Raw genomic sequence first — 13516 nt, 5'->3', positions numbered from 1 at the left:
AATTTATATACTTTTAATTTCCTTTTTTTGTCTAATTATATTCGCTGTGAATTCTAGGACAATGTTGAAAAAATGTGTTAAGAGGCGATATCCTTGCCTGGTTCTTTTTTATTTATTTATTTATTTATTTATTTATTTATTTATTTATTTATTTTTGGCTGTGTTGGGTCTTCGTTTCTGTGCGAGGGCTTTCTCCAGTTGCGGCCAGTGGGGGCCACTCTTCATCGCGGTGCGTGGGCCCCTCGCTATCGTTGCCTCTGTTGTTGCGGAGCACAGGCTCCAGGTGCGCAGGCTCAGTAGTTGTGGCTCACGGGCCTGGCTGCTCCGCGGCATGTGGGATCTTCCCAGACCAGGGCTCGAGCCCGTGTCCCCTGCATCGGCAGGCAGATTCTCAACCACTGCGCCACCAGGGAAGCCCCCTTGCCTTGTTTTGTTTTTTGTTTTTTTTTTTTTAGTTTTATTTATTTATTTATTTATTTATGTATGGCTGTGCTGGGTCCTCGCTTCTGTGCGAGGGCCCCCCCCAGCCGCGGCAAGCGGGGGCCACCCTTCATCGCGGCGCGCGGGCCTCCCACCACCGCGGCCTCTCCCGCCGCGGAGCACAGGCTCCAGACGCGCAGGCCCAGCAATTGTGGCTCACGGGCCCAGCCGCTCCGCGGCACGCGGGATCCTCCCAGACCAGGGCTCGAACCCGTATCCCCTGCATTAGCAGGCAGATTCTCAACCACTGCGCCACCAGGTAAGCCCCCTTGCCTTGTTCTTAATCTTACTGAGAAAGCATCTAGTTTCTCACTAATAAATATTATATTAGCTGTAGGTGTTTTGTAAATTCTCATTATTAAGTTGCAATAGTTCCCTTCTATTTCTAGTTTACTGAACGTTTTTGTCATGAATGAATGCTGGATTTGTCAAATGCTTTTTCTGTATCTATTAATAGGACCATATAGTTTTTCTTCTTTAACCTGTTTATATGATGAATTACACTAGTTGGTTTTCTTATGTTGAACCAGCCTTGTGTACCTGGAATAAATCCCACTTGCCCATGGTGTATAATTCTGTTCATACATAGTTGGATTTGATTGACTAATATTTTGTTCAGGATTTTTGCAACTATATTCATTTGTCTGACTTTTTCCTTTTTTTGGTAATGCTTTGTATGCTTTTGGTGTTAGGATAATGCTGGTTTCATAGAATGAGTTAGAAAGTATTCATTCTAGTTCTATTTTTAGAGAATAAGCATACATTTTCCCTAAAATATTTGTTAAAATTCACCAGTGAACCAATCTGGCCCTAGTGCTTTCTTTTTGGCAGGTTATTAATTATAGTTTCAAATCCTTTAATAGATACAGGCCTATTGAGATTGTCTGTTTCTCCGTGTGTAATTTTGGTGCTGGAACAACTGGACAGCTACATGCAAAAAAAAAAAAAAATGAATCTAGACAAAGACCTTAGACTTTTCATATACATTAAATGGATCATAGAACTCAATATAAAATGCAACAGGACTTCATTAAAATAAAATAATAATAAAGTAAAATGTAATGCCCCCGGTAAGCCTTTTGAGATTCTTAAATCATGTGTTTCTCCCTAATTATGCCTTAATTTCACCTGGTTTATACCTCTGCAATATTTATAAAAGAAATCTTGCATGTTATATGTACATGCCTATCAACTCCATTGGACTGTGACCTCCTTGAGGGCTGGTAGGATGTGTCATTCATCTTTGGTGCCAGTTCAACATTTGTCCTGGTACAAAATAGTAAGTAGAACATATCCTTTGAATTGAACAATGCAGAGTTTTTGTTAATTGAAAATTCAGTTTCACAGGCCTACAATTACTAAATGGTATAGGGACACAAAACTCTTTATAACTAAAACATTCACGAGTCCATTTATGAAATCAGTGTCCTCTCAGCTCTCCTTTGCTCATCGTAGTGGAATTGATCCCCACCCACCAGGTCAGGTGTTTGATTAGTTCTTTTTGATAGGGGCATGGTGCCAATAACCACTAATCAAAACAATTGCAATGAAGTTGATTGCAAGGGAAATAGTCCCATCAAAGGAGTATGATTAGACTTGGTAAAAGAGGGGCAAAGGGAAGGGAGAAGGAAAAGCAGAAGTGTACAAGCAATCTCCCCAAGTAAGGGGGAAGACCAAAAAGAAGGAAGAGTGGGGCAGTGGTGGAGGTTCTCCCCAGGGTTCTCTCCAGGCAGACAGCGGGAACAAGCAGGGCAGGGAGGTGGTGGTGAGTAAGGACACCTCAGTGTTGTAGGTGTAAGGACACCTACAGTATGGAGCTGCAGGCTTAAACTTTCCAGAATAAATCTCAGCTTTGGATAGGAGCCTGTTATCAGACCCACCCTCAAATCACTAGGCACTAACTATCCTATGGAAAAGGGCAGAGTCCAAAATTTTGATTAAAAATAATATATGAGCTTAAACCAAATATAAGCCTATATATTTTTAACAGAGAAACTTAACATATCTACTAGATATTGGGAAATCTGAGCTCTTATGAACCCAAATAAGAGCAGGGAAAAGACAGCAGAGATACTGTTTGAAAGTGACCGGTTTTTTGGTGTGTATGTCCATGCAGGTAGCCCTTCTTACTTTGTGTGCCCATGGTTTGTTGACTGGTGCACATTGTGCTACTCACAGTTGCTCCTTGTCAAAGTATCATTTTCATAAATTAAACTCATGACTCTCATGCAAATGTAAAATCAGTATATGGCACAGATTTAATGAACCCATTAATAAGAGAACTGGCATGATGGTAGTGCTGATTCAAAAGAACTAAATGGGGTAGAAGCTTTTCGAGTAGCTGGAAGAATTCTTAAATAGGATTACTGATTTTAGAGAAAAAATAGCTAATGTTCTGTAGGGAAAATCAGCTAACATTCTGAAATTTGGAAATTGTATTTTCCATCAGAAAGGAATCATTTGCATCCCTACTGAACAGACATTATTTGTATTGCTATCTGACAGAAATCAAGGTACAAATTAACATCAACCCCTTCAGAATTACAGCATACCTTTATCAATAGTAAATAACAAGTTACACAAAGATGCAAAGGTACATGCCTAGAGATTCAGATAATCCGCAGGCAGGCCTGATAATCCAACCCTAGCATAACTAAGAAAGAACAGGCAAAAGTCCCTTTAGTTTTTTTCAGGCTTTTGGATAATTTTCCTTAACACCATTTTACAAAGGTTTTTCTCTTCCGTATCTTACTGATGTCAAGGAGACTAGAATTACTGGGAAGGGTATTCTCAGATATAGTATCAAGTTATCCCATTGTAAAAAATACCAAAAACCAAAAAACGAATCTTGAAGCTATCCACATGATTAAAGAAAAACTATACGGTTTTGAGCGAGAGCAGAAACTGCTCTTAGAAAGCATAGTATTAGTGAGTTCTTACAGGCTCCCAGGTAGCTACATCATCAGAGAGAAGGAAGCGCCAGAAGAGGTATTTTACCCATGTTTGGTCCATACGAGGGAGTGCAGAATTGCTTTTGACACAGTCTAGAGGCTGACATTGATACCATGCCAGAGACCCGTAAGCATGTTGTGCTTTCTCAAAGGTCTTCTCTGTGAGCTGAGCTGCCTTCGAACTTAGAACATGAATTGTGTGGTTTTACCTTGAACAAGATTCTGGAAATAGTTTATAAAATAATATCTGCATATAGGCCTCACCTTGGAGAGAGCTCATGACATTCCTGGGCACTGCAGTGCTACCAGATACCATGAGAAATAGAGGCAGGACAAGAATACCAAGGGAGGGTTGCTCAGCATAGATGACTGATGTGACCATTGTGATGATCTGACCAACTCCAGAGTTCATTCCCATGTCACCACGAAAACATTTTTTCCCCTTCATTGCTGATGTCTGAGAGGAAATTTCTTTCCTCTACCCTCTTAGGTTTATTCGTAGGGGCCTGCAAAGTAAACTGACAAACGACAGAATAATGGAAGAAAAAACATAAATTACTTTAATTAATATTTTCTGTGTGAAAGAGTCCAACAGGAAGGAAGTGAAACTCAAAGAAGTAGTTAGACTTGGGGGCTTATATTCCATTTTTAAGAAAGGAAAGGGGGTTTGGAGGAAAGTGAGTAGGAAATATATGGGGAACCTGATGGGAGATAAGCGCTATTTTCATAAGGTTTGTTTCTGTAGACTCACCTCAGTGCCCATTCTCCACCTTTGGGGACAAGAGTCACTCTCTTCTTCCTGGTTCGTGAGAGGGGGCCCCGGTCTCAGGGAAAATTCATGCCCTGCTTTTAGGGAGAAAAGGGGAGGGAAGATTTCTTCCTGCATCTGCTGATTTTCAGTTGCTTTCAGCTCAAAACCATATTTATGCCAAAGTGGCATATTTTGAGGTGGCATTTTTTTTTTAAATTTATTTATTTGTGGCTGTGTTGGGTCTTCGTTTCTGTGCGAGGGCTTTCTCCAGTTGCGGCAAGTGGGGGCCACTCTTCATCGCGGTGCGCGGGCCTCTTATTATCGTGGCCTCTCTTGTTGCGGAGCACAGGCTCCAGATGCTCAGGCTCAGTAATTGTGGCTCACGGGCCCAGTTGCTCCACGGCATGTGGGCTCTTCCCAGACCAGGGCTCGAACCCATGTTCCCTGCATTGGCAGGCAGATTCTCAACCACTGCACCACCAGAGAAGCCCTCCCCAAAGATTTTTATTGTTCCTTTATAAACTTGCCCTCCCACCCCTCTTTGCTCTTCCCATCAACTGACCATTAGACATGATGCCATTAGACATCAGGTTAATTTGCATAGAGAATTTTATATAAATAGAGTGGTACAGTATATATTGTTTTTTGCCTGGTTTCTTCCACCGCATAATTATCATGTAATTAATCCACATTCTTGCACTTATCTATAATGTATTTATTTTTATTATCGACTATTCTACTATATGGATTTACCACAATTTGTTTATCCTTTCCCTTACTGATAAATATTTGTGTTGTTTCCAGGTTAGGCATTATAAATAAAACATTTGCTGTCATTAATCTTTTTAATTTTAGCCATCTAACAGGTGTGTAGAAGAATACCATTGTGACTTTTGTTTGCATTTCCCTAATGACTATCATATAGAATAGCTTTTTATGTGCTAAATTGTGTTACATATATCTTTGGTAAAGTGTCTATTCAAAATTTTTGGGCACTTTTTCAAAAGGTGGGGTTTTTTAATTTGTATTATTATTTTAAAAAATTAAAGTATAATGACACACAACATTATATTAGTCTCAGGTGTACACATAATGATTCAAAATTTGTATATATTGCAAAATGATCATTGCAATAATTCTAGTTAACATCCGTCACCATACATAGTTACAAAATTGTTTTTTCTTGTATTGACAACTTTTAAGATTTACACTCTTAGCAACTTTCAAATATGCTATACAGTATTATTAACTATAGTCTCAGTGCTGTAGTTGACATTCTAATGACTTATTTATTTTATAACTGCAAGTTTGTACCTTTTGATCCCCTTTACCTATTTCATTCATATCACCATCCCCCACCTCTGGCAACCACTAATTTGTTCTCTAAATCTATAACCTTGTTTTGTTTATTTGTTTGTTTCTGTTTTCCTTAGATTCCACATATAGGTAAGATCATATGGTATTTGTCTTTCTCTATCTGACATATTTTTCTTAACATAATGCCCTCAAGGTCCATCCATGTTATCTCAAATGTCAAGATTTCTTTCTTTTTTTATGACTGAATAATATTTCATTGTGTGTATATACTTTTTTTTTATACATTCATTCATCAGTGGACACTTTGTTTCCATATCTTGGCTATAGTAAATAATACTGCAATGAACATGGGGGTGCATATATCTTTTCGAGTTATTGTTTTTATTTTCTTTGTCTAAAAACCCAGAAGTGGAATTGCTGGATCCCATGGGAGTTCCAGTTTTAATTTTTTGAGTAACCTCATACTGCTTTTCACAATGGCTATACCAATTTACTTTCCCACCAAGAGTGCAGAGGGGTTCCCTTTATTCCACTTTCTTGCCAATGCTTATCTCTTATGTTTTTGGTGATAGCCATACTAACAGGTGTAAAGTGATATCTCCTTGTGGTTTTGATTCCCATTTCCCAGTAATTAGTGATATTGAGCATCTTTTATGTGCTACCTGTTGGCCATTTGAATACCTTCTTTGGAAAAATGTCTTTTCAGATTCTTTGTTCATTTTGTAATTGGATTATTTGACTTTTCTGCTATTCAGTTGCATGAGTTCCTTACATATTTTGGATATTAACTCCTAATCAAATGTGTGGTTCGCAAATATTTTTTCCCATTCCATAGGTTGCCTTTTCATTTTGTTTATTATTTCCTTTGGTGCTCAGAAGCTTTTTAATTTGATATAGACTCACTTGTTTGTTTTTTATTTTGTTGCTTGTGCTTTAGGTGTCATATCCAAAAAAATCATTGCCAAGATCCTTGTGAAGAAGGATTTTTTTTATGTTTTCATCTGGGAGTTTTATGTAAGCCTGGTTTCAGGGCTTACATTCAAGTCTTTAATCTATTTTGTGTTAATTTCTGTGTATGGCGGAAGACACTGGTCTTGTTTTATTCTTTTCCGTGTGGTTGTCCAGTTTCCCCAGCACCATTTCTTAAAAAGACTGTCCTTTCCCCATTGTATATTCTTGGCTCCTTTGTTACAAATTAATTTACCATATACATGTGAGTTTATTCCTGGTCTCTCTATTTTGTTCCATTAATCAATGTATCTTTTTTTTATACCAATGTATATCATAGTTTTGATTACTATAGCTTTGTAATATAATTTGAAATCAGGGAGCATGATGCCTCCAGCTTTGTTCTTCTATCTCAAGACTGGTTTGGCTATCTGGGGTCTTTTGTGATTCCATACAAATTTTAGAATTTTTTGTTCTATGTATGTGAAAAATACCATTGAAATTTTGATGAGGATTGCACTGAACCTGTAGATTGCTTTGAGTAGTATGGACATTTTAACAATATTAATTTTCCCAACCCATGAGCACAAAATATCTTTTTCTTTGTTTCCTCTTCAACTTCTTTCATTAATGTCATAGTTTTCAGTGTACAGGTCTTTCACCTCCTTGGTTAATAAAAGTGTGGGCATCCTTGTCTTGATCCTGATCTCAAAGGAAAATCTTTCAGCTTTCCACCATGGTGTATGATGTTAGCTGTGGACTTGTTATATAAGCCCTTTATTATGTTGAGGTATGGTCCCTCTATGCCCCTTTTGTTGAGAGTTTTTCTTAAATGAATGTTGAATTGTGTCAAGTGCTTTTTTTCTGCGTCTATTGAGATGGTCATATGATTTTTATCCTTCAATTTGTTAATGCAGTGTGTCACATTGATTGATTTGTGGATATTGAACAATCCTTGCATCCCTAGAATAAATCCCAGTTGCTCAGGTATGTGATTCTATTCATTACTGTAGAATCTTGTTTGCTAATGTCTTGTTGAGGATTTTTGCATCTATGTTTACTGTTCATCAGGGATTAAATCTTTGGGAAAGAAATAGGTGATCCAAAATGATTAGGTTATAAAACATGTTCTTATTAGATTCTTGTATTTATTTTTATTAGTAATTATATGAGCCATTTATTGATTTTATTTTTTTGGCATCCTTTTCTGGTTTTGGTATCAGGGTAATGCTGGCCTCCTAAACTGAGTTTCAAAGTGTTTCCATTTCATTTTTTGGAAAATTTTGAAAAGGATTGGTATTAATTCTTCTTTGAATGTTTGGTAGAATTTACCAGTGAAGTCATCTGGTTCTGGACTTTTTTGTTGGGATATTTTTGATCACTAATTCAATCTCTTCTTGGTTTGTTCAAATCTTATTATTGGGTTTTAAGAGTTCTTTATATGTTCTTTATAGATACCAGTTCTTTATCAAGTATGTTACTTACAAGTATTTTCTCCAGTCCATGGCTCCTATTTCGATTTTCTTCACTGTGAATGCTTTTTTCAAAGAGCAGACATTTTTATCATGATGAAGTCCAGTTGATTGATTTTTTCTTTTATGTATTGTGATTTTAGTGTCATATCAAAGAAATATTTGCCTAACCCAAGGTCACAAAGATTTTCTCCTATGTTTTCTTGTAAAAGTTGTATAATTTTAGGTTTTACAATTAGGTCTACAATCCATTTTGAGCTAACTTTGGTATAAAGTGTGAGATATGAATGAAAATTTATTTTTTGTTTACACAAGGATCAAATTGCTCCAGGACTATTTGTTGAACAGACGATCTTTTCTCTACTGAGTTGCCTTTGTAGCACAAAATCAAAACTATTATGTCATGAGTTTTGCCGAAACCCAGTCAGATTCCCATCTTGAAAATCCACCTTAAACCATTGGAGTTCAGACCCCTAATCTTGTAAATATGTTCCCACAACTCCTGCTTCTGATAACTGCTAAGATTCTGCCAAGGTGGTGTTCTCACTCGCTGATGGAGGTTTAAAAAACTTAGCGGTGCTTCATGGAGAGATAACCAACTAACAAATTCCGACCCAATCTGATAATTTCTTTATTTTAAATTGAAATAATTATTTAAGAATGTGTTTAGATAGGAGATATTATACCTAATTAGGGTTCATTTTGTCAGGTGTGATTTCACAAGGAATTTTTTTATCATAACTTAAGACTTACTGTTGTGAAAACTATTTGACAGTAGCTTTTGAAAAGCACAATTAGTCAAATTTGCACTTAAAATTATAATTCTTTTATTTTTAAATTAGAACTGTTTATCCTTTAATATTTAATAAGGACTTCATAGGAGTGCTTCTCACTTTTATTTGTTTATTCATACAAAAATTACTTTTGGGAAACATTAGTTTGTAACACTGCAACAAGAAACTACAGGAACTATAGGACTAAAAACAGTAACATTTGGTCACAGCAACTCGTGGCAAACATAATATAAACTACGGCTTAGAGACCACGATGGTACAGATTAAATCTTTGGGATAGAAATGAGTGATCCAAAATGCATTAGGTTATAAAACATATTCTTATTAGATTCTTGTATTTATTTCTGTTAGTAATTATAAATATAAGCCATTTATTGAAGTCTCATGATATTTCTAGCCGTGACCATTTTCCAGGAAGTGTTTTTATAAAATACACGTGATTTTATTCTCATATTAAAACTGTGGATACTGAGGGCTTCCCTGGTGGCGCAGTGGTTAAGAATCCGCTTGCCAATGCAGGGGACACGGGTTCGAGCCCTGGTCTGGGAAGATCTCACATGCTGCGGAGCAGCTAAGCCTGCAAGCTACAACTACTGAAGCCCGCGCCTAGATCCCGTGCTCTGCAACAAGAGAAGCCACCGCAATGAGAAGCCTGCGCACCGCAAGAAAGAGTAGCTCCCGCTTGCCGCAGCTAGAGAAAGCCCACGAGCCCAAGGCAACCAAAAATAAAATAAATAAACATAAATAAATTTTTTTAAAAATGTGGATACTGAGATTTAGAGAGCTCTGGTGAGGAGCAGAGCTCCAACGCCTTCCTTGTCTCCTATCCTGTTGGGCTCTGTACCCTCTCCTTCCCTAGGTCCACAGAGCCTCAAGTCTATTGAAACTGATTTGGTCCTCTCTGCTCAATGTCAACCTGCCTGTTTTCTTTGTTGCTTCTTTGCTCTAATACACTACCCAGATCGTGGCTTGGAGGATTTGTATGCAGGGTTATTTACCATCCACAATTAGGAAACCCCTCCCCGTGTGTTCTTCGGTCTCTGGCCATGGCGTTGGCAGTAGTCTGGGCTCACTCTCGCTTATCACTGAGCCTCTGATTGGAGTCCTGGCGGCCGAGGCACCGTCACTCATGACAGCACAGCCTTTCTCCTTCGATACTTTCATAATCTGAAAATGAAATGCACATCTTTCACTGGTAGATTAGAAATAGAATTTTCTTCTCTACTTTTCGTTTGCAGACTAGGTTTTAAAGCCTCAAGTGACTGTGTGAACTTTATCTTGTCTCTGCCAGCTGTCTGCATCAGCAGCATGGGGTGACTTTGGTTGCCAGACCTTTCTCATGCTATCCACCCATCAAATGACTTCAACCCAGGGTCCCAGGAGTGTGCTGGTTTCCTGAGGAACAAAATCCTATCTTCCAATAGAACGCTTACTTCCAGCTACTCACTGGCACATACAGAGTCATACAGAGTTTGTAAACCTAGCTTTTCTTCTTACTACTTGGAGATTAATCCTATAATGCCCTCATTCTTCCAGAACAATAGTTCTCCACATGAGAATTAAACAATTGCTTCTTTAAGCCACATTGAGCCACATCTGGCAGGAAATGTTGTACTGAAAATTGGAAGATCTAACTGGTGGCTGGATTTGACATCGCTGAGTCTTTTGTAATATTCTCTGCTTCATTTTGCTGAGAAATGAAAGTTTGCATTAGGTGGTCTGGAGTTGTGAAACACAAATGTGGACATATGGAAAAAATTCTCAAAGCTCTTTTTATTTTTCTTGAAGTGACAATATTGCCTTATGTTTAAATCCATTGAGTAGAATAATATTATTTATTTAAAAGCCTACATATTTTCAGCTTTATCATATCAGGCATGCCTATGGAAAGAAGCCTTTCATCAGAGAGGGGAAATAGTGAGTATTTAGAATGACAATTGTAATTTTAGCAGTTTAACTGGGATTTTTTATTTTTTATTATTTGGTTAAAGGGCCAGATAGTAAATATTTAGGCTCTGTGGGCCTGCAACTACTGAACGCTGCCACTGCAGAGTGAAAGCAGCCTTGGACTGTACTTAATGAATGGGTGTGGCAGTGTTTCAATGAAACATTGTTTAGACAGGAACAAAGCAGATTTGGACCTCATGCCAGTTTGTTGACCCTTACCCTAGAAAAAACTCTGAGTTTCACATTCTTTTTTTATATCCCCATGACCCTCCTTTCTAAAATCATCTGCCATCTGTATGGTGCAGTGCAATGTTAAGTTGCCAGATTTATGTTTGTTGATTGTAAGTATGTCTCCCAAACTATATATTTATATGAAATTCAAATTTATCTGGGCATGGTGTATTTTACCTGGCAACCCTATCCCAGTGACCCTTTTCCCACATATTCCACCTTAATTTGGAGCTTGATGTCCTTCCCTAGATCAAAATCTTCTTTGGAAAATGTCTGAAGTTCTTAAAGATCAGCTGAGGGGGAATTTAGGGCCACACTGCCTTTCCTACAATTGCCTTTGTTGCATGTTAGGAACAATAATGAAGGAAAAGGAACAAAGTTTTTGTCTCAGGCTAAATACAAACACATCTGTACTTGTGCAAGAGAGGTTTGGTGGAGCCGTAATTTCCTTTCCATTCCCTGAACATCTGCCCTGGTCACAGGTTACCTATTGTTTCTAGGTAAGTGAATCCTGATGGAGTCAACATGGAGGACGATATTCAGAGAAGAGGGGTCTTAAAGGGACACCTATAAATTGTTTTAAATTTTAATGTTTGGTGGCATTATGATATGATACAGAAGAGAACCTACCTAGTACAGAGCAAATGCTTCAGTGCATACATGTTCATTATCATTCCCTAGTCCTTTAACATCCCAATTATTTCAATTCATTCAATATAAAATATTCAAAGAAAAATTCTGCCCATATACTCTGTACTTGCTTAATAAATAAGCATCATTAAAGTTAAAATTTAGAAGAATGAGACTATACAAGTCACAAGATCAAGGTATTATTTCAGTCATTCTAAATGATGTTGGTATTTGAGTTCAAGTTACATTGCACGCTGGCTCTGAAAGGGGCAGAATTATTTTCCAGAAAATGTTGGCAAAGATCTGCCAGGCTGTGAGAACTTGGTTCTCATGTACTGTGGGCTGTGAGAGAACACTGTGTCTTTTCCCATAAACACGAGGGAAGGTGAACGGGCTCTGGGGACTTCTGATGGGGAAGATAATGAAAGGTGCCTTCATACCTCAGCTGTTCAGCACCATTAACCTTCCCAGTAATTGAAACACACAAAAGGGGGTGGTAAGTGAGAGGCATCCCTCTCGTCTATGACCTGGCAGGTACAATTACTTAAGCCTTCAAATAAAGGAACGACTTTAGGTTCCTTTTCAACCATTCTTTACAAAAAAATCAACCAAAGCTTTTTGTTTTTTAACTCTAATGTTATAATCATTTCTTTCTTTTGATTTGTGCCTGTGGATTAAAGCATACCCAGCTCAATAAGGTGGGCATTTGTTATTTAATTAATGTAACTAATAAAGTCCACCATGTAGAAAAGGTTACAGCAACAAAAAAAAGAGGTCTTAAAGGTTTACCATAGGAGACCAATTTACGATTCAAAGTGGTTTTAGACTGACAGGCAAAAATAAGATTTCATTTTCCACATGGAAATGAAAAATACAAATGCAAAATTTTAATCTAGTTCAAGCTGAGAAATAACATCATATTGTAATTACAATACAAGGAAAATGAACGTAATCCTATAAACGTGTGTATGGACATGAAGGAAACTAGTTTTCATCAGTTATGTCAATGACATAACAATAGAGCAATGGAAATGTGTGTGTGTGTGTGTGTGTGTGTGTGTGTAGGGAGTTGTTATTAACACTTCTCTATGCGAATTATACATGTACATATAAGAATGTATTTCTGTGATAAGAACATCTAGAAAAGCATTTTAAAAAGTAGTTATCTTTGCAAAAGCTAAAAGTTCCTATAATTAAAAAGCAAGTCAGCCAGCTCATGTCACATAATCACAGTATCATCCAGTGGCATTTATATCAAAACTTGCTATTATAAGTTAGATTGTATTTGCTTTTGAATCTACTTGAATTATGCAGCCATTATTTGAGCTAAATTACAAAAATGTTAAATGTTTCTATTATCTAAATCAAGATGAAACAGAAAGATATTTCAAAGTTTCTGATACAATTTTTTTTCTTTTTTAAAGGGGAAGAGGAGGAAATGAGTCTTTTTTTTTTTAATTGATTGATTGATTGATTGCTATGTTGGGTCTTCGTTTCTGTGCACGGGCTTTCTCTAGTTGCAGCAAGCGGGGGCCACTCTTCATCGCGGTGCGCAGGCCTCTCACTATCGTGGCCTCTCTCGTTGCGGAGCACAGGCTCCAGATGCGCAGGCTCAGTAGTTGTGGCTCACGGGCCTAGTTGCTCCGCGGCATGTGGGATCCTCCCAGACCAGGGCTCGAACCCGTGTCCCCTGCATTAGCAGGCAGATTCTCAACCACTGCGCCACCAGGGAAGCCCTCTGATACAATTTTAAGTGAAAATGGCGAGAAAGTGAAGCTGCCAGATGGCAAATATTTAATTTCTGCTCAGTTTTCTTCCATCACGAATACCCTGTGCTGGGCAGAGACTGAGGTCTAAATGGTCCTCATTCTTCACGCTCCTGGATTCACCCTCTTTGCCACATGGCTTTTCAGCTCCTTTTACTGAAGAGGCAGAATCTGTTCTCCCGACCCCTTGATCCCGAGTTAGGTTATGAGATTTACTTCGGTCAATGGA

General features: G+C 38.0%; 1 long non-coding RNA gene across 5 annotated transcripts in view; it reads left to right on the top strand.

Moving 5' to 3' along the window:
- The first annotated feature begins 360 nt into the window (after window positions 1–360).
- Window positions 361–13516, top strand: part of LOC309622109 — a 28731-nt gene continuing 15575 nt past the window's right edge. For 3 of the 5 annotated variants that reach the window (XR_014240514.1, XR_014240515.1, XR_014240518.1), the window contains exon 1: window positions 5199–7434. This is a non-coding gene — a long non-coding RNA (uncharacterized lncRNA). Of the gene's footprint in view, window positions 740–5198; window positions 7435–13516 lie in introns of those variants that run through there. The other 2 variants (XR_014240516.1, XR_014240517.1) reach the window with 2 other exon arrangements.

The sequence above is a fragment of the Balaenoptera borealis genome (assembly GCF_965194805.1).
Source record: "Balaenoptera borealis genome assembly, contig: HAP1_SCAFFOLD_1579, whole genome shotgun sequence".
NCBI lineage: Eukaryota > Metazoa > Chordata > Mammalia > Artiodactyla > Balaenopteridae > Balaenoptera > Balaenoptera borealis.
Note: the sequence above shows the minus strand (reverse complement) of the source record. Positions and strands in the feature narration are given on the sequence as shown.